Raw genomic sequence first — 26794 nt, 5'->3', positions numbered from 1 at the left:
CCCTTTCAGCCTCTCTTCAAGCCGCAGCAGCAATCGCCATTTTAAAAAAAAAACTTTTTTTCCCTTCATTTCACTTCTTAGGCAAAATAGAATAAAAAGAATACTTGTGCTTCAGGATCAGAGGTCCAGCTCATATCTTCTTTAATTAATTTATTTGACAGATTTACAGGCTTGCTTTTGCCTCCTAGCTCTGCGTGTAGCAGAGATTTCCCAGAGCCCGAAGCATCGGCTGGGGATACGGGGAGTCTCTTCCGCTCCCTCCCAAAAGTAAATAAAAAACTTTTGGGATTAGGCAGAGGACTCTACCCACCCCAGCCGGCTCTATCTCCGTTTCCTAATGGAAACAGAGTTTTTTCGAGCCGCCATTCCGCTGAAAAAGGCGGCTCTTACAGGCAGTGGGTTCGACGATCCCGGAGGAGCGTCCAGCGGGGACAAGCAGCAAACCGGAAGTCCAAGATCGCATTTGCCTTCTTTCCATGAACATCTCCCTGCGGACTCAGATTCTGTTTCCCATTAACTACGATTTTGAGATCATTTCCACAAACATAAATATTAAGTTTGGTATCCCTAATCCTTCTTCCAGTCCATTATTCATGTTCTTATAGGAGACTCTATTGTTAGTCATGTCCTAGTTGCTAAAAATCAGATTTTTTTCTATTGCTTTTTACTCATGTACCCTTCTCTGTGTCCTAATCATAAATATTGTTTCTGGAAACTTGATATTCCTCTTATTAAATTTTATTTTATTCAAAATGGTAAAATACAAACTTCAAAAAATAAAACTATTACAAAGACAAAACAAAATTAGATGAAACATTTTTTAAATTGTGCATTAAAAACAGACAAAAACATGTATATTGTCCCCCCAGTTGAATATAATACAGCAATAATAGTTTCTCCCCCTTGCAAAATTGGCCCACAATTATAAACTACACTTCTATCATCTATCTGCTATATATAAAAAATGTATTTAACAGGCAATCCAACAATAAAGTTAAATTTCAAAACTTCAAAATGGTCTGTTATCTGCTATTGTTTGCAATGCTTAATGCATTGTAAGCTGCCTTGAGTCTCCAGAGAAGGGCGGCATATAAATCTAACTAATAAATAAATAAATAAATAAATAAATAAATAAATAAATAAATAAATAAATAAATAAATATTGTATTTAACTCACAGAAAATTTACAGGAGCTTCTTATCTACTACAGACCACCATAATCATCATCTCTGATCCATCCAGAATCTGTCCAGGGTTAAACACCTTTGTTTGATTCTTAATAATAATGCATTTCCTTTAAATTTTAATTAGGATCTTTCCCGACAACTGCTTTCCATTCCCCAAAGTCATAGGACCTCCTGTAAATTGAAACACAAAGACTCTTAAGACTTGTTTTCCAGTTAAGTATGACAAGTCCATTCCCCAATCTCCCTCAATCTTCTTGAAATAATCATTTTATCAGTCATCCGTTCTGCCCACTTTGAGTCTTCAGGGTCCATGGCCTCTCCAGCCATCTCCAAGCAGCCTCCCTTCAAACCAGACTCCTCCTTCAGGGATGCCAGAAGCAAATTAAGTTCCAGTCCATCCATCCAATCCATCCGATTCAACAATTGTTGCTTGCTTCTGATTATCGCCTTTAAGTTGATTTAAAAGCATTGTTATTTTATCAAACCTTTTAAATGAAGTTTCAAATAAGGCTTGTAAGTTGACTTTATATTCTTTAAATCACATCAAATTAGCTTATTCTAAGTTCGTATTAATTACCATATTAATGACAACATAGAAAAATTGATGACCAATGGCAAATTGTTATCCATCACCTTCAGGTTTCCTAGGAAAGATTAAAAAGGGTTAAAAACTATTTGAGTATCATTTTTTAATAATCAAGTTTTATTGATTCTCCCCCCCCCCACATTCACTCACATATTTTTTTGAACAGAGTATTGACCATATCTTATCTTATACAATTTTTCAAGTTCAAAGACATTTTACTCAATTACAATTTTTGCCAAAATCTTCCTTTTTCCCTATTTTTTCTTTAATTCATATCTCAATATTTCTATATTTATTTATATAAACAACATCTTCATTCGCTCTCAAATTCTAATTTTCCTGTTTGTTCACATTTATTCTCTTTTATTTTTTAACTATTTCTTCTTTATCTTCATATATTCATATGCATGTTCAGGATTGCCTTTCTTACATTTCCTCTTTTTTGTTATACAGCAATCCTTCTTCTCACTCTCTTCCCTCTCCCTCTCTTCCTTCCTTCTTACTTTCTTTCTCTCTTCTCCTGCTCCTAAAAACTATTTGAGTATCATTTTGAAGACAGTTTTTATCCACTTATTATCCAACCCTCAGGATTTTAATCACATAACAAAATTGTTTGTGAGTCCTTTACTGAAATCCAGTGATATCACCAGAGTTCCCATAATCTATTTAGAAAGTGTAATGATCTGTGAGAGTGACTTTTGGGATGAGGGGAAGAGAGGCTGCCTAGGGAAGGATCAGAGAAGAGGGGAGAATCCTGCAGCTGCATAATGGGAGAGAAAGAAACTCAGAAAGGATCCTGGCTAACTTTTCAGGCTGAGAAAAGAGTTGGTGGGAGATTTGTTCTTCGAGATATTCAATATTTTGTTAATGTTGCATTGCAATTAATTAGAATTAGCACATCTGGAGGTGTTTTCTGTCAGGATGACCAGGGAGAAGATTAGCCTGACAACTTTCTTCTTTCTGGGAATCAACTGTTGTTTTCAAAGAGTTTATGAATCATCTTTTTTTTCTCTGTTCGTTTTATTTTCATATGCTCTAGAATGTTCCTTATATTCACCAATTGTATCAATTATATACTTTTTCGATATTTTGACAGTAAATGATTGACAAATTTTTCTCCAACTTTTTCATTCACTTTTGAAGATAATGACAGTATTTGTATCCTAATTAAGCATATTTGGAGATTAGAGAATTGTGGAAGAAAGATTCAATGTGGGATAAGAAACAAAGTTCTCTGTTTTTCAAATTCCTCGATGTTCCCATTCTAGTTTCATCCCTTTCTGAAGAAGAATGAATTTTGGAATATTTCTAACAGAAAACTGTACTTGGACCAAAATGGAGAGATAACAGCAGATGTGGGCATTCAGGCCTCCTTGGTTCTCCCCAAGGAGGATACCAGGACAGAGGCTCTGGCATATTTTCAAAGACAGAGATTTACTATCAGAGAAGGTGCTCTTTCACTGCTAAAGTTGCTCAATAAGGTGGGAGAAATTTTGGTGTCTTTTGTCTGTTTTCCAAAGCCTGAGGTCCCATTTCAAGTGGGCAAAGCCTAGAGTCTCCAGGGTGGTTGGCCTCCCATGCTAGGTGGTGTCATCTAATGGAAGTTCTTCAACAGGCGGGACCTACGTGGAGTGGGTTTGCCATGTTTTAGGAAAATCTTTCAAGATCTTACTGGTTAGAGGTTTCTTTCTTCATCACAGTTTAATTTCATATTTAAAAACCTAATAGAATAATTTTTTTTTAAATTTGATTTATATGCCGCCCTTCTCCGGAGACTCAGGGCAGCTTACAATGCGTTAAGCAATAGCCTTCATTCTTTTTGTATATTTTTTATACAAAGTCAGCTTATTGCCCCCACAAACTGGGTCCTCATTTCACCTACCTTAGAAAGGATGGAAGACTGAGTCAATCTTGAGCCTTGGAGAGATTTGAACCAGCAGAAATTGCAGGCAGCTGTGTTAATAACAGGGTGCACTAAACCACTGTACTATCAAGGCTCAGTATTTCCTAAATCTTTTACAGTAAAGCAAAAGGGAGGAACTACATGAAGAATCTGCCAGTTGTTTTACCTCCTGCATCTGTTTAGGAATAGTCAGAGGTTTCCTATTTACCCAATGAAGACCAGAGGCTACTTGTCTCCATCCATTTCTACCTCCATTTTCCATGGACGGAGAGTCCTAACATCTTTTCTTTGCCATTCCTTTTCTTCTGCTTAGTCCCTGCCTCAGTCCAAATGTGTGGAAAGTTGTCATCCTGGATTTGTCAAGAGGGCTCGAGAAGGAGACCCAGTTTGCTGCTATGACTGCGTTCCTTGTCCGGAGGGGACCTTTTCCACTCAGGAAGGTGGGTCACACTGAGGAAAATGGGAGGCTTTGTAGAACTGGATCCCTCCAGAGAATTTTCATGAAAGTGCAAGTTAAAAGATACATTGAAGCTTACTTGTTGTTGTTTTCTTTAACCTGCACAATTTCTCATCTAAAAGGAAGTAAATCAAAAAGACTTGGAAGGAGGGGCTGTGAAGAAATGGGAGGAGAGGGTGGCAGACTGGGCAAGCTTTACTAACAGCAGAGGAAACATCTTTTCTGCTTTTTAGTTTGGATATGTGCTGCTAAGTTCACCTTTCTAGGAACATCTGAGATCTTTGAAATTTGATGAATTGTTTTAGGTCCACCTTCTGAAAGACCTTGCAATTCACTGTATATTGGATCCTCCCCTTGAGGATCACTGAGAAGGTGTCACTGGTCCATAATCTGGTGCTGTGGATAGTTATGGGGGGAACTCATTACACAAATATTCTGCCATATAGATCAATCAATCAATCAATCAGAATAGAGTAGAAGGGACTTTAGAGGTCTTCTAATCCAGCCCCCTGTTCAAGCAGGAGACCCTATACCATTTCAAACAAATGACTGTCCAGTCTCTTCTTAAAAACCTCCAATGTTGAAGCACCCACAACTTCTAGAGGCCAGCTGTTCCACTGGTTAATTGCTCTCACTGATAGGAAGTGTCTCCTTAATTCCAGGTTGCTTCCAGATGTTACAAGATACTGTAGGTATCCTCCAAGTCCAGGACATTAACTGCCATGTGGCAGGACTCAGGATGTTTGCCTAAAAAGATTATATGATTCATTATTAACCTCTAATAATGTAGGTTCCTATGAAGATTCTACACATTACACAGGAAACAATTAACATCCTAGAACCTCCCTCAACTTCATATACCCAGCTACATTTTTTAATTAAAAACATGTCCTTCTTATGCTCTTTTTAATGAAATAGTTAAGAAATACTTCTTTGGAAATGCCTGTGGTATCAGCTGTTATCCAAAGAAGGTTTTTCTTGCAAGAGAAAAGGATAGAATATTAAAGATATATTGCTTTTTTTCTTTCTCAGATACGGAAAAATGCACCAAGTGTCCAGATGATAAATATCCAAATGAGGACAGAGTCCAATGTATCCCCAAAGTCATAACCTTCCTGTCTTATGAAGAACATCTGGGCATCATCCTGGTCTCTTTTGCCCTTCTCTTCTTCCTAACCACAGGCCTTGTTTTGATCCTCTTCATTCAATACTTAGAAACTCCCCTTGTCAAAGCCAACAACCGGGACCTCTCCTACATCCTCCTGGTCTCCCTCCTGCTTTGCTTCTTGTCTCCTCTTCTCTTCATTGGTCAACCAAGGAAAGCCACCTGCCTTCTCCGACAGATAGTCTTCAGCATCATCTTCTCAGTTGCCGTTTCTTCTCTCTTGGCCAAAACCATCACGGTGATGCTGGCCTTCCTGGCCACAAAACCAGGAAACCGAGTGAAGAGATGGTTGGGGAAGAGCTTGGCCAACTCCATCATCCTTTCTTCTTCTGCTGTCCAAATTGTCATCTGCTCCATCTGGATGGGAGTTTCTCCCCCCTTCCCTGACTCTGACCTCCACTCCCAGCCTGGAGAGATCATCCTGCAATGCAACGAAGGGGCCGTTGTCATGTTCTACGTCACCCTCAGCTACATGGGCTTCCTGGCTGCCATCTGCTTCACGGTGGCTTTCCTGGCCAGGAACCTGCCTGGGGCCTTCAACGAAGCCAAGCTGGTCACCTTCAGCATGCTGGTCTTCTGCAGTGTCTGGGTGACTTTTGTGCCCACCTACCTGAGCACCAAAGGGAAATACATGGTGGCTGTGCAGGTCTTCTCCATCCTGGCCTCCAGTGCTGGTCTGCTGGGCTGCATCTTCATCCCCAAGTGCTACATTATCCTTCTGAGGCCAGACCTCAACACAAAGGAGCAGCTCACAGCCAGAACAAATGTAAAAACATGAGATATAACACCATTGTGATATTGGAAGAATTATTAGATTTTCTTTTATTTGAAAGGAGATATTCTTTCCATTTAGATCATATGAAGGAGTCAAAGAAAATTGTATGTATATGTTTCAAATTTGGGAATTTTTGAATTCTTCACAAAGGAGCAGCTTACAGCCAGAAGAAACGTGTAAATGTGAGACAGGAATTTCAACTTTTAACATTTTCCACACTCCAGATGTAGAAAATGATCCACGCTGTTCTGCATGCATGAGTGGGCCAACTATTTTTCTTGAAATAAATAAAGGGTGTGTGGAAGAATGTGAGGAGACAAATTTCTTGGAGAAATGAGAGCATGTTAGCAAGACAGAAATATAGAAGGAATGTATGGAGCAACGTTGATGCCCTCATTTCTCAGTACATTTCATCCAAACTGCTGTGGCAACGCAACTGAGACGTTTCTTTTTGTTTAAACAATAATTCTTTCTTGAGGGTAGCAACAATACAAGGGTGGGGAGGTAACTTGAGTCTTGCTAATTCTGAATATTCATGCTTACATCATCTATTAAATGAAATATGTATGATTATCATTTTCTCCTCCTTTCTTGAAATGTATAAATATGATGCATCCTTTTGTCTGTAAGATTTCCTCCCACTATTTTCTGGGGAGAAATTCCTCCAATGGACTCTAAATAAATAATAACTGCTGTGAGCCTGGATTATTGGAGTTTTTGGGTCCTGTGTTTCTTTCCGCAGAAACTGGTGTCAGGAGTGGGATTCACAATCTTCCATCTGCCACCAGGGACAACAGATGGGGCAGCCCTATAGGGTGAGTGTTGTGAGATTGAGCCCATAACCCTTCCCACTGCCACACAAAGGCACCGTTTAGGAGTGTGTGGGAGGCCACAGTCTGTGTCTAAGAGTCTCTTGTGGCTGGAAAGGCTTGTGGGGTGTTTGTGGTCCCTTCCGTCCCAATTTCTCAGCTGCCCTGGCCCTGCTGTGAGCTCAGCCGAGCGATGTCTGGAGGTGTCCAGAAACCGAGGGGAATTTGGCTTTGGGGTCAGAGTGACCTTTCCATGTGGAAGAATGGAGACTGATCCAGAGGTTCTGTGCAAACTCCCTTTTTCCTACTGTCTGAACGGAGGAATTCAGCTGATCCCAGGCAGGGAGGGAAGTGGATGATGGGGCTCAGTCAGACTCTGAGTAGGGAAGGAATCTTTCCCAAAGAAACAGAGAAACCTGCTGTGTCTCAGGGCTGGGAGGGGGTCCCATGCCCCCACTGGTGCCCCCAAAGGCTGCAAAAGAAGGGAGTGAGTGAAATTGGAAGGGATGATAAAAAAAACTCTTCCTCCTTCTGAGAAGAGAAATTCCTGTATCTGCCCAAAGCTATGATAGATTCCATGCAAACAGAGGCAGGAAAGTCAGTTTTTATTTTTGTTAGATTTTTTCCCGTGTTTTATTATTTTTTCAAATAACTAAAGGAGGTAAACATGCCCAACTCTTCTTCCTCTTCCTCTTTTCCCCACAACAATCACCCTGTGAGGTGGGCTTGTCTGAAAGAGAGTGTCTGTCCCGAGGTCAGCAAACAGGCTTTCAGGGCTAAGGCAGGACTTGAACTCAGGATCTCTTGCAACTTGACCTGCTGCCTTAACCATTGTCACTGTTAAGGCAAGGAGGATTTTGGGCAAAGGCCTTGATGGTCACCACTGCCGCCTCATCTTCCAGCAGGACCCCAAGTCCCCTCCTCCCCCTCCCGGGTCTTTCTGGGGTAGAGCAGCCCCATCCGAGAGCAAAGGGGAGAAACTCCAGGACACAGAGAGCCCCCCCCATCACAGCCCCTCCCTCTTGCCAGGGTTCAGCTAAGACTCACTGCCTGTAGGGGGCAGCATAGAGTCTGGCCCTGAAGTCCTAGCTGGGCCCTGGCAATTGAAATCGGGGCCTCCAGGTGATTGGCTCAAAGCCCCCAGCTACCTTTGATGCCTAAGGCAGGACTAGAACTCAGAGTCACTTACTGATTGGCTCAAAGTCACTAAAGCCCCACCTTGAGTTGTGCTGAATTTTACCATGTTTATTGCCACCGTTGTTAAGCGAATCACTGGGGTTGTTGAGTGAATCCTGCAGCCATGAGACAAACACCGTTTCGCCCCCTGATTTTCCTGGTCATAAATCCATGTTGATTGCCAGGCACTCAAATAGTGACCTTGTGTCCAAGGGGATGCTGCACCAGTCGTAAGTGCGAGGACCCATCATAGATTGCTTTTTTTCAATGGCCGTGGAACTTGGAACTGTCGCCAAATGAATGGATATAAATCGAGGACTCCCTGTAGGATACTTGGTCAGGGACTGAACCAGCAGTGAAATGTAAAATTTGTTACTACCAGATCTGTGGGCGTGGCTTGGTGGGGGGGGGTAATGTGACTGGGTGGGCATGGCCAACTTTTTTTTTTTTACTTTTAAAAGCATTTTTTCAGCCGAAGAGGTTGTAGAAAAAATGCTTTTAAAAGTAAAAAAAAAATAGCCTCTGATGATCGCACAGCTGAGCTGGGCTTGTGGGGGGGGAGGGGGGGCACAGGGATTTTTGCTACCGGTTCCCTGAACCACCCGCCGCCATCGCTACTGGATCAGGAGATCCGGTCAGAACTGAGAGCATTTCACCCCTGCCTTGGGGGGAGGGGAAACAGGGTCAGAGCCCAGGTGCGAATTAAGTGAGCTCAGAGTTGGCTTCCCTTGGTCCGGGCCTACCTGAAGCTCCTAATCAACACCTGGATTCCTTCTGAAGCTCCGCTTGAGGCTCACGATTTAATTAGGACATCGGTCGGAACCCTGACAGCCTCCCTGAGCCCCATCATCCACTTCCCAGCTAGCAGGAATTACCTTGGCTAAACCAGGTGAAAAAGCCAAGGAAACCGGCACTTTTCAGACTCCTTGCCGGCCTTTGCGAGACAAACTAATTCAAATCAAATCACAAAATGCACAAAACCAGCCTCTAAATTCCAAAATGCTGCAGAAGAAACTGCATCCCAATCCCCGTCCTGACCGAACCGAGAATCGAAGGCTGTGGTGGCTTCCGCCTCCATTCAAGCTTCTTTTTGAGCTGCTGGCTTCCCTCTTCCTTCTTCCTTGGATCCGCCCAGCTGAGGACCCAGCGGATCTCTTCCCTGAGATTGGCAAGATCCTACTGATCTTGCGCAGAATCCAAAGGATTCCCCCTCCTTTGATCTAGAAATTAGAAATCCTTCTGGGTTAAATACCAGGCAGGTACGAGTTCATATAGGGGATCTTCCTTAGTTTCCCCTAATGAATATAGTACAGGTAAGTCCTCGACTTACAGAAATTCATTTAGTGACCATTCAAAGTTACAACGGCGTCACTGAAAAAAGGTGACTTGTGACCATTTTTTACACTTTCGATCTTTCTAGCATCCCATGATCGCTTGATCAGAATTCAGACACTTGGCAAATGGTTCGGACTTATGACTGTCTCTGTGTCCCAAGGTCACGGGACCCCCCTCTTGCAACCTTTCCACAAGCAAAATCAAGGGGGAAGACAGATTCACTTAACAACCGTGATACAAACTTAACAACTGTGGTAATTCGCTTAACAACTGCAATTATTCACTTAATGACTGTGGTGAGAAAGGTCGTAAAATGGGGCAAAATTCACTTAACAAACATCTCCCCTAACAACATAAATTTGAGGTTCAATTGTGGTCGTAAGTCAGGGACTACCTGTAACTCCTTTTTCATGCAATGTCCTGGTGTCTGATCTTTGTCTCACCCCAGCTATGAACTCAGCCTAAAGTCTCCTCTGATATCCACCGTTTCCCTCGTCTCCTGATAACCCCATTCCTTCCTTCACCCTCCATTGTGGCTGACATAGTCAATGGGGAGGGGGGGATCTGGCAGCCCCTCTTAGTTCCTCAAACTGATCTCTCCCCCCCTCCAACCCCCCCCCGGATGCTTTCCTCCCAAGGTCCTCCTGGCTGGAGGGGCAGAGAGGAGCCAAGGCCTGGCTTTTCCAGAGGGGTCTGTGGATGGAAGCCTCCCCGGTGCTTCCTAAACCCCTTGAGAAGCTCCTTTTCAATGTAGGCTTCCTGGTCATGGAAAAGAGCATGGAGTGTGTTAGTTCAACGCCACTTTGACCTTCCTTTGAAGGACTCTTGGAATCTTGTGCTGCACAATTTATATCAGGAAGGGAAGTTGGGTTCTGCCAGCTGTAGGTTTCTGATTCGGCCATTACTAAGTGAATTACGGGGTGTTTTTTTTTTAATGCTTCAGATGATAATGAGTCTCTTTAGAGCCAGACTTTTACTGTTTTTACTACTTTTATTCGTTTTTCAACACTGCACTGTTGCCCTGCCTGGTTGATGCTCTCAGGACAAACTGTATAAAATATATACCATCCTCATTCAGATACTGTTAAGTCTGCTGTTCTCTATAACCTTCACACAGATCATAAGATTTCTACTATCCATCATACGAGTCAAATGGACAGAAACAGAAGCAATCTGGGTGCCAGGTGCTAAATTCTGTGCAGCCTCCCTCCCCCCGCCTGCTGTAAAGTAAGATTCCCCAAAAGAAGTCTTAATATCCATTTTTTTATACTTAAAATGGTTGTTAAATTATTTGAATCCCACCCCTGCTGGATTTTGTTGAACTCTTTTCCATTGATGGGTGGGGCCATGCAGGCTATAAAAGCTTGAGTGGATCAGAGAGAGAGAGAGAGAGAAATGGACCCAAATGAGCTGCTGCGGCCATCCCTTGACAGACCCCAGAACGTCCTTGGAGACCCCTGGAAAGTGACCTTGTTTGTCCTTGGGGTCTATGCATTGGTTGGCCTCTGCATTTTCTTCCACCAGTGCAGGTAAGTTGCTCCTGATCAGGGGAGTGGCGTCACCACAACCTGGGGAGCCCTGGGACACTGAAAGCCTCCCAAAATGTTAGTGGGACTAACAGAAGAAAGGATAGAATCCCTCGGGGCTGGAAGGGGCCTTGGAGGTCTTCTAGTCCAACCCCCAAGCTTTCCTTGAAAATCTCCACTAATGGGGCCCCCATTAAGAATATGTTTATTATCCTTGTTAAGAAAAGAATGTACCAGTCAGTTATATTTTATTCTCTTTTTCTTCTCCAATCCCCAGAAAAAGGGCTACAGAACTGCTGCGACCATCCAGAGAGAAAGCACCAAAGTTCCTTGGAGACCCTGGAAAGTGACATTGTTCCTCTTTGGGGTCCATGCTTGGTTTGGCTTCTGCGTTGAAGGGGTTGCAAGCGTCACCAGAAGCACCAGCTGAAGATGTGGAGGCCGCCATCATCACGGTGGAACCCTACATACCCGAACCCATCAACCCCAAAATCACCATCATTGATGAACGGAGGAGGATGTCAGACATTCTACCTTGCACGACAATGTGATGGTTGGTAAGTGTTTGAACTAATCTGGTTGTCAGTTTTTCTTTATTTTTCTATTTGAAAGATATTGTTATTATTGTTGTTGTTATTTAATTCTTAATGCCTTTTGTTTTGCATTTCTAGCTTTGGGGTTTTGGGTGGGGGTGGTTGGACTATGGAAGCCAACAGGAAAGGAAACTAGGAGCCTTTAATCTTAATTTGGTTGCTCAGTTTTATAAATTGTTTTGTTTCTTGCTTACTGTTTCTTTATTATTAAAATATTCAATCTGTGCTTCTTTTGCCCCAGGACAAAGAGCGGCCATGGCTGAGATGCCATCCATCACATTGTTGACCAGGGCTGAACGTCTGGCATCATCTCTCATCAATGATGGTGATGTGGGAAGTGATGGATTCCGGTATGGAGGTTCCACAGTGATTGAAGCCGCCTCCTCATCTTCAGCTGGTGCTTCTGGTGACACTTGCAACACCTTCAACGCAGAGGCCAAACCAAGCATGGACCCCAAAGAGGAACAAGGTCACTTTCCAGGGTCTCCAAGGAACTTTGGGGGTTTCCCTCTGGATGGCCGCAGCAGTTCTGTATGTAAATATGTATTATACATGTAATATATATAACTACGTAATATACCTTTTCTTCTGTTTGTGTATTTGGGGCTGTAATAAATTCATTTTAAATTCAAGATTGCTCTCTAAATATTTCTTCTTTCAGATCTTCTTTCTTTCAGATTTATTTTGGTCTGATTTTTATTTATTTATTTATTTTGGTGTCTCAGAAACCTCAGAAATGTCTCAGCATTTTAATGGGGTCTGTAGACTTTCTACCTTGCACGACAATGTGATGGTTGGTAAGTGTTTGAACTAATTTGGTTGTCAGGTTTTTCCCATTATGATGATATTATTGTTATTTAATTCTTGGATGGATTCCATTCAAGAGACGGAAAAACCCAGCTGACTGCAATCAGTGGACAACTTGGAGGCGGCAAGAAGTGAGTGGACCAAGGATTTGTCCGAAAGAAGAGTCCTAGCTGAAGGGAGAGGATTTGGGGTCTCTTGAGGTCACCTGGTGTCCTGGGTTGCTTTGCATTTCCTGCTTTGGGTTTTTGGGTGGGGATGGCTGGCCTTGGAAGCTAAAAAGAAAGAAGAGTGGGAGCCTGGTAATTTTAAATACTAATTTGATTGCTAAGTTTTATTTATTTATTGCTTCTTGCTTATTTATTATTTTATTATTAAAATATTAAATTGGTGCTTCTTTTGCCCCATAATGAATAACTGCCATCAGTGAAATCCCAAAACAATTGGAGCCCCATTTCGACACCCATGGCATTGACAACCTCACCATCGGTCAATTGCCAAAGGCCGCTTTCCTTGGAAGAGCTGACATCCAGTCTGGCTGACAGTGTGAAGAACCACAATCCCCCCTGTGAGGCAGGACCTTGACGTGGTTGTGGGGCTTGTGTGCTCAGAGGAAGATGGGGGCTACACCTGAGGTTCAACCATACTGGACAGGACTCATGAGAGGAATCGGACAAAGAATGCCTCTCCCATAAACAATAGGGAAAAACACACATGACAGAAACCCAGGTGGGCTCTCCAGTTGCCCAGGTCAGGAAGGACCGTGCCAGGGGTTCAAATTCCTGGACATCTGGTGGAAAATGACCTGCAGGACTCAAGACTGCTGGCTGAGCATCCAGGGGTGGCAGCTGCTGAACCACTGGAAGGAAAGTGTTTTTCCGACTCTCCCCAAGATGGCAGCCAGACTCAGCAGGGGGTTTTTTCCCTGCTCCTGGTTTCCTCACCTGAACTGTTTTTTTTCTTCCCTTTTTTCTTTTTTATGCACTTTTTAATCTAGTTTTATTTAGCTTTGGGGGCTTGTTTGTCATTTTTTTTTTCATTTTTTGGAGGTTTTGAATGAAATAAAAAATTGATTTGAAAAAAAGAAATGATATGAGAAAAAGTACAAATGAAATCTTAATGAAAGATTCACATTGTAGCTGCCATTCGTTTGTTCTTATATAAAATAGGAGAGCTTGTTAAGTCCTCCTGCTAAAAATTATATATTTTTCTACTGGATTTTACTTATGCACTCTATTAGGAAATTATAGATATTGTTCTAAAAACTGGGTGGTATTTTTAAAACAACATCAAAGTAGCTTTGTCTAAGAGTCGATATAAATGTTGCATCCTGAAAAAATCCTATTTCTTCAACTGTCCCACCTGTATTAATGACAATATAGAAGAATAGAGGAGAAGATGCTGCACAGGGAACGATCGGATAAGGGGGGAAGGGAGCCCCCAGGTGCATAATTGGCAGAGAAAGAACCTCAGAAAGGACCCTCCCTCATTTTTCAGGCTTTCAAAAGCGTTGGTGGGAGATTTGTACTTTCAGACATGCAAGGTTCTCTTATGTGCCCTTCCAATAAAGTAGAGTTACATCATGTTTCTCATCTGGTGTACCTGGGAGAAGGTGGGGAGACTTGCGACCTAATGTGCCAGTTGAGTCTGGCCAGAGCCGGATCTGGGAGGTTAGATGTGGCTGCTGCAGACTTTTGAGGTCCTTCTGCTTCTTTTCTCTCATAGTCCGACTTTCTCAGTTGGCTGTAATGGCTTTTCTCCACATGGTAACAGTGGTCCATCTCAGCCAGTTGATGCTGCAGACTCTGGAGCTGCCTCTTAACCCCTGGCAGAAGGTTCCTCACCTCTTCGAGGTCTTTCTCAGAGTCAGGCTTCTCTTGGTTGAGATGGACACTTGGCTAGTGACCTCATGCAGTTCTTTGTGGCATTCTTCAATGTATTTCACCAAAGATTTCTTCTCTAGCTCTAACTGAAAGCATGATCTTCTGCAGGTTTTCTGCAGGTCTTCTGTTGTGGTCTTAAGTTGATCCACTTTCTCCTGGAGGCAGCTGTGCTGATCTTTCATCTATTGATTTTTTTTTCTGGAATTTCTGGGACTGAAAGTCAAAGGAGTCTCTCAGTTCATCAACCTGGAGGTTGGGACCATCAGTGGTCACTGAGAGATCTCCCAAGGATATTGACCATTTCTTCCTTGTTGCTGACCTGTTTGAAAAATGGAGAGACACAGTCACATCCTCTCTCCGTTCAGGGCCAATTTTGCTAACCTGCCTTTTCCACTCTGGTTTTTTCCTACAGTTTTGGAGTCCATCATCTTCTGCTAGAATGAGATGCGGGAGGAGTGAAGACCCAATGGACAATCTGCAGAGGGGTCTCCTGCCAAAGGATCCTTTAGATATAATCTACCCAGATCTGTTCTCAACTAAAAACCACCAGGTTCAAAATATCATATTTGAGGGCACATCAAGTGAAAACCAGCTCTCTGGAGACGTTCCTAATGCTGGGAAAGGTGGAAGGGAAGAGAAGGAGGGGACAATTTGGGATAAGGTTAATGGATTTGATTATTGTGTGGATGGGTGAACTTTAGGGAGACCTGAAAATCCAGACTGGGGACAGGTCATCCATCTACCTCTTTGGCCACTCAGAGTCCACACAGTTTCAATGCTGTCAATCAATGCAGGCGAAGCTCCCTGGAGAAGTCGGTAATGCTGACATGGGTGAAGGAAAGAAAAGAAGGGAAGGATCACTAGTAAGCAGCTATAGTGGGGATGGGGGAAGGTTGGGAGACCCGAAGGACCAGGTGGGGCAGATCTACACGGAGAAAATCATCTATGGGTTGCTAGGCATCAACATTCAACTTCATGACATAGAATTAATCCATCAATCAGTCAATCAATCAATTAGGCAGGCAGGCAGTTGACTTACAAGGTTCCTTTCAGCTGTAGGCTTCTATTGACTACTTCCTTTTCATTGTCACCTTAACCTACAAATAGGGAACAGATGAGGGTTAATACAATCAAATGACAAAGCAGTCATTAAATTACACTACAACAACTTTGTGTAAAAACCACAGTCTTGGCCCCTTTAACACATGGATGGTCTTCAACTCCCAGAATTCTGCATGCTGGCTGGCTGGAGAATTCTGGGAGTTGAAGTCTCCCCCATACCTTAAAGGGGCCTAGTTCAAGAAACACCAACATAATCCCTCAATACTGATCTCTCTTCAAACTCTCCTGACTTCCCATTTGATTCCGAGTCCAACTCAAGGCATGTCGTTGCTCATAACCCTCCAAAGGAGTTGGCTCTCCATCAATTTGGCCGTCTTTGTATTGCTATGATTTCTGATAACAGGAAAAGGTGATGACCATTGGAATTAAGTCAGACCCCCCCCCAAGTACTTAGGAGTCTCATCTCAGCCACGAAAGCCAGGTGGGTGACCTGGAACCAGTCTCTCTCTCAGCCTTCACAAGGTTGGTCTTGTGGGGATGAAGGAATCTTAGATACATTCATTGCCTTGAGCTATTTAGAGAAATAATAAAGGTGGTATAAAAACCTAAGTAATAAAAAATGAAAATAAATGAATACTTCAGTTGCCAAGCCAAATGTGTTTGGGAAATAACTACTATCTGGCCAATGGAATCACAGTTTAGGTTAATTTTCCCAAATCATTGAGCAGGTCAACCTCTAGCTTTGGGGTCACAATCTCCATCCAACTGGGACAGCCTGAAGCCAATTTTTGGGCCTTAAACCTTGCAGATTTTTTCTAGCGCACTTCACCGCCAGACAGCCAGCCAGCCCCTTTCTGGAGACAAGGACCTTCGAGATGGTGGATGAGGAGTTTGGTGACAGGTATGGAGGCTGCAGACACGGCAGGTATCAGCACGTCTGTCGTGTTTGGTTGAACCCCATTTCACTCATCTCTCCCCCCCATAATTCTGCCTTAAAGGGGAGGGTCTCTCCCTCCTGAGGAGCCCAGGCGAGGGAGGCCCTGCGATGCCCCCAGTGCTGCCATCCAATCCAGCCACTTTCCAGGGATGCTGAGCAGAGCCTCCATTATGTGGTCCAGACTCCCCAAGGATGCTGGAGGTTGCCATGGTGAGCTCCAGCCAATGAGCTCAGGAGGAGCCTCTGACATCACAAGCCAAGGCTCTGATTGGCCTGGACCTGAGATTTGAATAATGACCCCCAACTGCCTGCCTTCACCTGGGGGGGGGGGCTTATCCATGGATGAACCGACTCTGAAGGGGCTTCAAGCCCCGAATTCCCTTCAGCCACAGCGGCTCCTTCTGAGGGGGGAACCGTTGGGTGCCTGGAGAGGTCGGGGAGCCCCAGATTCTGCCCCTTCTCTGGGGATGGAGCCCAGATTGAAATGTCGCCCCTTGGATCTGGAATGAAAGCTCCAGAGAGTCCAGGTTTTCCTCTCCAGGCCCAGATGATGAAGGGGAGCTGAGAGGGAAACACCACAAAAGATTAAATATTATTCGTATCCAAAAGGCCTTGTGAAAATGTACCTAAAGGAACACAGGGGTCTTTGCCAGCTTTAGGTGTCCTCCTCGCTGCCTGCAGAGGCCAAGTATGGCTTAAGGGTCAGAGTATAGGCTGCCCCCTACAGGCAGTGAGAGGGACCGCTAAATCATGGAAGGACCCGGTGGAGGAAGGACCCTGAGTGCTGACTGGAATTCTGGGAGTTGAAGTCCACACCTCTTCAGGTTGCTAAGGCTGAGAAAGACGCTCTAGTAAACCCTTCACTGGGCAGTTGGAAGGATGACCTCTGAGGTCTCTTTCGACTCCATTTGTCCATTATTCTAACTCCTCCCCTCTTTACGGAGGGCAAAGGAATCCTCTCCAAAAAGGGACTTGGGCAACAAAATGGAGGATGTGGGGTCTTTTCCAGCTTTAGCTGTCCCTCTCACTGCCTGCGGAGGCCAGGTGTGGCTTAAAGGCCAGAGTATAGACTGCCCCCTACAGGCAGTGAGAGGGACAGCTAAAGCGCAGCCTCCTCCATTTTGTGGTGGGAACCTCTAGTAGAAAGAGGGAAAGGAGGAAAATGGATGTGGCTAGAATTCTCTTCGTGGCTTTTTTCATCCCTTTTCAAACTCTGTTCTGTGTGTGGAACTTAATCTCTTCTTTTGGCTCCTTGAATAAAGTCCACCTTGGTTGAAGCCCCGGAGTTTCCTCAGGGCCTCCCTGTCTCCCCCTCAGGCCAACTGAGCCCCTGAGTCCCAAGGCCGGAGCTTCTCCCCTCAGATCCCCTCCTGGCTCCCCAGAATTAGAATATTATGAATTACCCTCAGAGAAGCAAATAGCGCTGCTGTTTTCAGATGCACAAAAGGCGTTTGATAATGTGAATTATGGCAATTTATGATAAAACAGTTGAAAATGATGGATTTTGGAGACAGATTCATAAATAGGATCCAAACTATATAGAGAGACCAAGCGGCAAAGGTGAAATGACAAAGAAAATAGATATCAGAAAAGGAACAAGACAAGGATCCCCTTTATTTCCGTTATTATTTATATTGACATTAGAGGTTTTAAATAGAAAAGTGAGACAGGAAAAGGAAATAAAAGGAATGAGAATCAAGAAAGAAGAATATAAACTACAAGCATTTGCAGATGATTTGGTGTTTATCATGGAAGCTCCAATAAAGACAGCACCAAAACTATTAGAGCAAATAGAAGAATATGGGAAAGTAGCAGGACTGAAAATCAACAAATATAAGACAAAAATATTAGTTAAAAATATGAGAGAAAATCAACAGAAGGAGATGACGGAGAAACTGGACATCCAAATTGTGAAGAAAGTGAAATATTTGGGCATCCATCTGACATTAAGATGTGCAATGCTCAAGGAAGACAATCATTATAAACTGAAAAAACAAATTGAAACAGACCTGGAGAAATGGAGAATCTTGCAATTATCACTAATGGGTAGAATGTCAGACTTCGATGCTATCTCAAAATAAATGAATTTCCAAACTGCCAATCTTTAAGGAAATCTTCTCTTTAATTGAGCACAGCAACCGGATCATGACTCGATGCGGACAAGACTGACTTTTTGCCCCCCAATCCCTCCCTTTCCGATCCCCAATTATCTGCTTCTCATTGGCTATCTTCCAAGTTACTCTCTGACTTCTTGTCTCGTCATTTCACAGGAATGTCCCCCCTCCCTTCATTTTCACGACGACCCAGCTTCAAAGGGATTTAGCAGGCAAAAGTTCAGGGCTTATCTTTCTCCTCTCTATGCCAGTGGTGAGACGCTGACATAGAATAGCATTAATAAAAATGAATGTATTACCAAAAATATTATTTTTATTTCAAACTATACCAATAAAACTGGAGACAAAATACTTTGAAGAGCTGAAGAAAATAACGTGGAAATATGTGTGGCAAGGAAAGAGAGCAAAAATTAACATAAAAATGCTACAAGATGCAAGAACTAGAGGTTGTTTGGCTTGGTGGGCGTGGCAAAGGAAGGTTACTGCAAAATCCCCATTTCCTCCCGATCAGCTGGGATTCTGGAGGGAGAGAATAGTTGGGGGTGGTGCCAGTCAGAGGTGCAATTTACCAGTTCCCCAAACTTCTCAAAATTTCCGCTATCGGTTCTCCAGAACTGGTCAAAACCTGCTGAAACCCACCTCTGTTCCAGTCCTGCCTTAGTACTTTTTGATTGGTGGAGTGAAACTTGGAAAAATGTTCTGAGATTGATGTGGGATATCAGAATTGGGGATTCCTAGAGTGTGAGATGGTCCAATATTGTGTGGTTTGATGGAGGAAAGTGAAATTGTGGGAAAAGACAAGTTCCATGTTGGGCAAAGCCACAAGTCTCTCTGCCTTCTGCTTGTGGGAGAACCAGAGGAATTTGTGTGGTCATTGTGAATCTTAGACTGATCTTGGTCGGATCCATCAGAGCTTTTCTTATCTCCTTAGAATGGAATTTGCAAAGGGATCCTGTTTGCAATTAGGAGCCATTATAAGACATAAACATTGATTCTCGATTGATCAACAATCTGTGTGGTTGGAGAGCAGAACAGCTTCCATGGGTGCCTCTTCCTAGAAACCTGAAAGTGCCCCCCTCCCCTCTATTCACCCCCATCTTGGACCTGGATGAATATTATGCAGCATTGAAGGTTTGTGACCTGGTCAGTGATACGGCTGCCTTTAGACGGGATCCCCTCAACCTCCTCCTGGGGAGAGTCTCCAGGTCCCCTTTCTCTGGGCATCTTCTCCAGCCCTTCACAGATAAACCAGACATGGAAGAGGAGCAGAGAAAATGCTTTAGGCAGAAATCGTAGAGAGGAAAATTAAAGGGCCTGTAAACTGCTATTTTAATTCTCTGGTTGAGGAAAGAAAAAAACACAGTGGAAAATTCTTTACACTTTTCATTTTTTACTTTACTTTGTTTATTTATTTATTTTGGTGTGAAGTACACACCAAAAAAGAAACAATCCTAAACTGAAATCCCAGACAGCTGTTCTGCTGAATTCTTTCTGCAACTGAGGTTTTTATGAGGAAATCAACAAAGAATTATATAGGAGAGATGAAGATTAATGATCCTTTGGGATAATTGTTGAACAGCCGGGGCAAATTATGGTAAGCAAATAAATCATATTCCTGTCCTAAAGGAGCTAGAGGGACAGTCACAATAGTGAAAACTGTGATGGGTCAATTAAAATTCAAACAATAAAGCCTATTGCTAGTCCCAGCCTTTTTCCTGAAACTTTGATCAGAAGAGACATCCATGTAGAGCTGAGGTCTCCTTAGTCTTCTTCCTCCATCCTACCATTGATCTGCCTTTAAGAAGGGGATTGGGGACCAGAGATTGACATGCATCCATCAAGGTCTCTGCCAGCCGATTTGGATGTAAAAACTAAATACCGAAAGCAAAGATGCAGTCAAGAGTTTGGGTGCTGCAAAGCAGAGTGCCAGTCTTCATGAAAGGGGATTTCCATGAAGGTTTCTATGGCCTACAGAAGCTTTTTTAGAAAATCCGTGGTGGGTGAGGGCATCTCAGGGCTTTATCTAGGCTTTCTGCTGCCCTCCGTCCTCTTCCCTCTCTCCATAAAAAAGGCAAAGGGCCAAAGGTGGAGGAGAAGACATTCTGGGCAAGGAAGGATGGACTGGGATCTCTGCTGATGTTAAACTTCATTTTAAAAGTTAGGTGTATGTAACTTGGTAGCGCAGCAGACTAAAGTGCTGTTAATTAGCACCAGCTCCCTGCAATTACTGCAAGTTCGAATCTCACCAGGCTCAAGGTTGACTCAGCCTTCCATCCTTTCGAGGTAGATAAAATGAGGACCCGGATTGTGGGGGCAATAAGCTGACTTTGTATAAAAAAGAACACCGCTTGTGGGGGGGGGGGCAAAAGCCCTACTAAGCAGGTATATACAAAAGTATGAAGGCTATTGCTTAACGCATTGTAAGCCGCCCTGAGTCTCTGTAGAAGGGTGGCATATAAACTGAACCAATAAATAAACAATAAATAAATAAATAAATAAATAAGTATGTAGATGACTTGTGACCCTTCAGATCAGTTTCCTTACAGGGACCCTCCTCAGCTCCTCCAACAAGGAGGGGGCTCCCAATGCGAGGCCTTCCTTCCCTTGAAGGGCTGGGCAGACCCCCAGAGGGAGCCCCCTTGAAGCAGCACCAGACAAAGTCAGCCCAGGAAAGGTTTCCTGGCATTTTGTGATATGTCCTATTCATTGATCCAGCGGTGGGGAGATGCTGGGGGTGCCCCCTCAGAGACCCCTCAGCAACTGGGGACCTTTGAAGAGAAGCTAAAAGGGAGATTCTGAGAGGCCTCAGGCAAAGTCTCTGGCGTAAAAGAAGGGGGGGAAATGGGGGTGGAAAATGGAGGGAAGGACCTCCAAGGTTCCCAGGAGAGCTCAGCACTCAGAAGGTCTTTAATCTGCTAACTGTCTTAAGGAGGGGGAAGGGAAGAGAAAGGGAGGGGGAGGGAGAGAGAAGGAGGAGGAGGGAGGGAGAGGAGGGAGAGGAGGGATGGAAGAGAAAACGAAGGGAAGGGATGCTTAACTGGCTTCCTATCCTTCAACTGTGAAGACTGCAGGAGTTTCTTGCAGGCACCTTTGAATATCTCTCTGTCCAAGGTTAATGGGATCAAGTGGATCACTCAGCTCCCCCTCAGTCCATCATCTCCCCTCCTGCTGCTTTCTGTCCTGGATCCTCTGGCCCACTCCTTTCATAACACTGACTGGCTTCCCTTCATTTCCTGGGAGATTTCTCTTGGGAAGTGGGACATGGGAGGCAGACGGGGCAGCTGGGAAGGAGAGAGGCTGTCCGGTACATGATGTGTGAAAAGATCGGATTCCAAAGGCAGAAATTGCTTAACGCATTGTAAGCCGCCCTGAGTCTCCGGAGAAGGGCGGCATATAAATCAAATTTAAAAAAAAAAAAAAAAATCTCTTTCCCCCAAAGTGCCCAACTGATGGGGAGAAGGAAGGAAGGAAGGTGGAAAGTGTCACTGCGTTATTTTATTTGCCAGCTGAACTCATCATTTCTGGACTGTCAGACTCTCCGTAGCTTGCCAACTTCTTATCAGTAAGCTACGTGTTTCCACATTCACCCACATTCCATTCCTTCACACTTCTTTCCTTTGTTCTCTTGCCAAGGTCCGGCTGAGATAGCCGGCAAGAATTACTTTCCAAAATGTAGCAATTAACTTTTCTTAGTTAGTGAGGTGTTTTATTTTCTTTATAACAAATAAATGAGTTTTATTAGAAACTTTCCTTCGCGTTTCTTTTTCGGAATATTGCAAACAAGGAGGATTCATCTCTTGACTTCCTGTTTGCTGCTGGCCGCCGCCAGACGTTCCTTTGGGATCGTCAGCTTCCACTGCCTGTCAGAGCCGCCTTCACAACGGAACGGCGGCTCGAAAAAACTCCGTTTCCATGAGGAAACGGAGATAGAGCCGGCAGGGGTGGGTAGAACTCTCTGCAGAGTCCCAAAAGTTTTTCTTTTTCTTTTGGGACAGAGCGGATGAGATGCCCCATATCCCCAGCCATCGCTCCGGGCTTTGGGAGACCTCTGCTAATGCAGAGCCAGGCGTCAAGAGCAAGCCTGTGAATCTAACAGATTACTTAAAGAAAATGTGAGCTGGATCTGTAATACTGAACCGCAAGTATTTTACTTATCTTTTAAAAATAAAAAATAACTTAAGAGAAAAGAGGAAAGGAAAGGAGGGGAAAAAAGTTTTTTAAAATGGCGCTTGCAGCAGCTGGAGAAGAGGCAGAAAGGAAAAGTCTTTCCGTTTTCTATTATTACAATGTAGCGGAATAAATACCACTGGCTACATTTGTAGACAAAACCTCGCTCCTGTGTTTTTCTTTCTTTTTTTTTTCTGGAGACTTGATATTGTTGTTGACTGGAAAGAAGTCTTTTTTCTTGTTTTTTTTTTTCTTTTTTTTTCTTTTTAACAAAGCCTGCCTGGGCGGAAACATGGCACTGAGACTTACAAAGTCAGATAAACAAGAAGGGGGGGGGAATTCCCTCACCCACAATTTAAAGGAACAAGTTTTAACTCTTCAGTCTCAGAAACCTGATTTTAATATAATAGAATTTCTCTTAGAGGAGATTGAAAGAAGGGATGAGATTGTGAATCAGCATCTTGAAGAATTTAAGCAGGAAATTAAAGAACTGGTAAAATCTAAGTTTGACTTTTTGGAGCAAAAAATTTTAAAAGTGGTTAATGGTTTTTCAGAATTTATGATACAGTTGGATACAAATACTAATTTACTAGAGTCTAAAATGGATGAAATTCAAGATAAATTGGACAATAGAATTCAAAAAATTGAAAATGATTTGATAAACATTCAGGATAATAGCTCAGAAGAAAAACCTAAAATGGATGCTGACCAAAAGTCTGGTAATGTAGAAAATCTGCAACAGAGGATTGAAAAAGAAGTTCTAATGGTTCAACATAATTTTACAGAATATGCGATAAGACTGAGAGGTTTGCAGGAAAATAATAGAGATGATTTAAGGAAAATATCTTCTGAAATTCTAGCTGGGATTTTAAAGGTTCAACCTGACGAAGTGTTTTGTAGGATTGACAGAGTTTTCAGAATAAATTCCTGGATTGCTAAGCAAAGGCAACTGCCTAGAGATGTGGTGATTTATTTTACGGACAAGGAAATTAGGAATAATATTGTGCAAAATTCCTTTAATTCTAATTTGCAATTGTATGGAAGAAAAATATGGATCTACAAGGAACTCCCACCTAAGATATTAGCAGAAAGGAAGAAATTTGGTTTTCTGGTGTCTGAGTTAAAAAAGAGAAATATCTCATATAGGTGGAATGCCCCAGTTGGTATTATACTGAGACATCAAGGAGAAAGATATCAGTTAGATACTATTGAAAGAGCGGAAGAATTTTATCAAAATAGGTTGAACATGAATTTAACATCTTCAGGAATGATACAGGATAAGCAGAAGGAGCTGGAAATAAAGGGAAAATATCGAATTACAGAGACTGTACCAGATAAATTGCCTTTGGATTTACCGGACACCCCAGCTGGATTATCTACAAATTTGAGAGAAGTGCCATCTGATTTTAATGTGATGACTTATCAAGGCAAGCATGGAAACCAATTAGGGGATATACAAGGGATAAAAAAGAAACATGAGACACCAAAACAAAATCAACACGACCAATCTACAAAGCAGAATGAAAACCGACCAGTTGACACACAATCTGTAGAAAGGAAACCAGGATGGAAGTCAAACCCACAAAAAGAAAACAAAAAAAGAAATAGGTTGTATAAAAATAGAAATTTCTAACTCAAGCAACAGTGAAGCCAGTGACTTTAAAATATGAATAATTATGTGAAAACATAGAGGAGGCGACATATTGGTCAATATCATCCTGAGGATAGTGGCAGATCTCTGCATTGCCGTAATTTTGGGACGTGGAAAGAGCCTCAAACTGATGGATTTGAATTATCTACTTTGAAATTTCTTTTTGTGTTGATAAATATATTATAATTATCTTGAATCATAAGGCAAGAGAATCATGCTGGGGCATGCAGAAGATCCGGTTGTTACCCACTACGATGATGGAAATCAATAATCCTGATGAAACCCACAATTATTATTATATGGAATATAATTATAATGTCACTCGGGTGGTTGTTTTTACTTTTATACATATAAGAAGATATTTATTACTGATGGGGGCAGATATGATTGAAGATCTTGAATAAACTGTTGCATCAGTAAGCTATGTTACCCTATTATGGATGTTGGTTTTAACAATCCAGCGGAAAGACCTCAAAGAAGATATTATATGGACTATAAATTTAAAGTTATTGTCTTTTCTTTTTTTTTATTTAGATATAATGGAATATATATATATATATATTTAAGTAGTGTGGGCAGTGAATTAAAGATATTAAGAATTGTTGTGTATGGTAAATTTGCAGGACAGTGGGTGAATAAGCTAACTACAGACTGATTAGTTTAAGAAAAGGGATTTTTAAGTGATATATTTAGGGGAGTGGAGGAAATGGATAGAGTGGAATAAATGTTAAATTAGATTTTAAGGGGAGGCCGCTTTGAAATGTTATAGTAATATATATAGAAGATTAAATATTAAAGTAGGATTTATCGTATAGTTTTAAAGTGGAAGGTGGTCTTGAATTGTTGTAATAATATATAGATATAAAACACTATTATGTTAAATTAGAAGTTATTTTATAATAGTTATAGTATAATGTTTTTTTGTTTTTTTTTTTGTTCTCTTCTTTTCTGAAACGTATGGATAAAGGGGGATGTTATGATATTTATAATATTTTTAGTAAGTAAAGGTCAGTATTTTGAGGAGGGAGTAAGTAATCTGTTATGAATTAGGGGTTTTTTTGTTACGAAGAAGTCACAGGGGGGGATGGGTGGGGAGGGGGGGGTTAGGGAGGGGGAGGGAGAGGGGGGGGAAAAAGGGGGAAAAAATTTGTATTTGAAAACTTTTTCAATAAAAAAAAAAAAAAAAAAAAAAAAAGGAGGATTCATCTCCTCTAATTAAACCAGGGTCATTAGTCCCAGAGCCAAACATGGGATTAATAAATGCCCTGACATCTGGTAGCACCCGGACGGTTGATTTATGGTTTTTCCTTGTTTTGTTATTTCTGATAAGAGCGCATAGGCAATTAGTTTTTAGCTACTGAGGTACACTAATTATTTTGCTAAGATGCCGAAACAGAAGAAAAAAGGCAAAGTGAAACCAAGACCATTCTTCGTAAATGATTTGATTGATCTTTCCAACGAAGAGGTGGCAGAAAGGAGATTTTCAGATTTCCAGCCCCTTACTTCAGCCACACGCCTGGAACAAGACGCCGTGGGAACAGAAATGGAGGGAGATAAGACAGAAGCTGTTTTTGAAGGAGAAGCACTAAGACTGAGGTCAGTAACTCCCCCTTCTAATTATGCCAGCTCTCAACCTGTCTTCCCAGAACCTTCTGAATTTGTAACGCTCGGTGCAAGGCTAAAGCAAACTACCGAGCAAAATTCCTCCCACGCAGAGAGAGAAACAATTCATTATTCTCCTCGAAGCTCTAAGCTCACCCTGGATGAGCTGGCTATGAAAGCCTTTCGTGACCGTATAAAATTCTATGAACAGGAGCTATCCCAGGCAAAAATGGCTATATCCATGCTTGAGCAAGATAAGGGAGATAACTTAAATTTTTCAAAAAGCGCCATCTTGTCTTCTTCCTCAGAGCCAAAGACACTCCCCCTGGTGGATTCTGTGTCAGGCCAATTAAGGCAAAGAGCACTGCATACGTCACATGAAAGTCTCCCTGATCAAGTTACACATGTCTTACATAACCACTCCTACTCTAAAGCATACAATGCCACGTATGCAAAGCTGCCCGAAGCTAAAGGTGCAGCACCATCTGCTGGCGAAAGTAATTTACTACAGGAAGCTGAAATGCCACAAGTGTTTCCACAGGCCCGAACTCAAACACCCCCTGGCGGTGTTGGTGTCCTTTTAGATGGAACACAATTAAACTTAATGAAGCAAAGGCAAATGACTGCATCTCCAGCAGGTCATGCCAATATTGCAGATCAAGCACAAATGGCAACTGGAATACAGCAGATTCCAGTGCATCAGCCACAGCAGCCACAAATGCCTGCATATGTGCCCCAGCCACAAGTGCAAAGAGGGCCACCTCCTGGTCCACCTCCAATGGCACAACCAAGACCATTTTTAGGTCCACAACAGGCACAGCAAATACCACAGGCATTTCTGCCAGCACAGCCAGCGTACCAAATGCAGGCTCCTTACCAGGCATTTTCTGTCTCTCCACTAACTGGTGAGTCAAAACTAAAAATGTCAGGACACAATTACAAAGCCTGGGTCAGTGAGATTACACTATTGCTTCTTAGAGAAGGCACTCATTTTATGGTTTTTAACCCTCCTGCACAACCATGGGACTTTGCAATACGAGATCTAGAGATAAGAGCTCGTAC

Source organism: Pituophis catenifer, unplaced genomic scaffold (genome assembly GCF_029215685.1).
Source record: "Pituophis catenifer annectens isolate HBS135680 unplaced genomic scaffold, rPitCat1.0.hap2 SCAF_19, whole genome shotgun sequence".
NCBI classification, from domain to species: Eukaryota; Metazoa; Chordata; class Lepidosauria; order Squamata; family Colubridae; genus Pituophis; species Pituophis catenifer.
The sequence above is the reverse complement of the archived record's forward strand: the minus strand, read 5'-3'. Positions refer to the sequence as shown.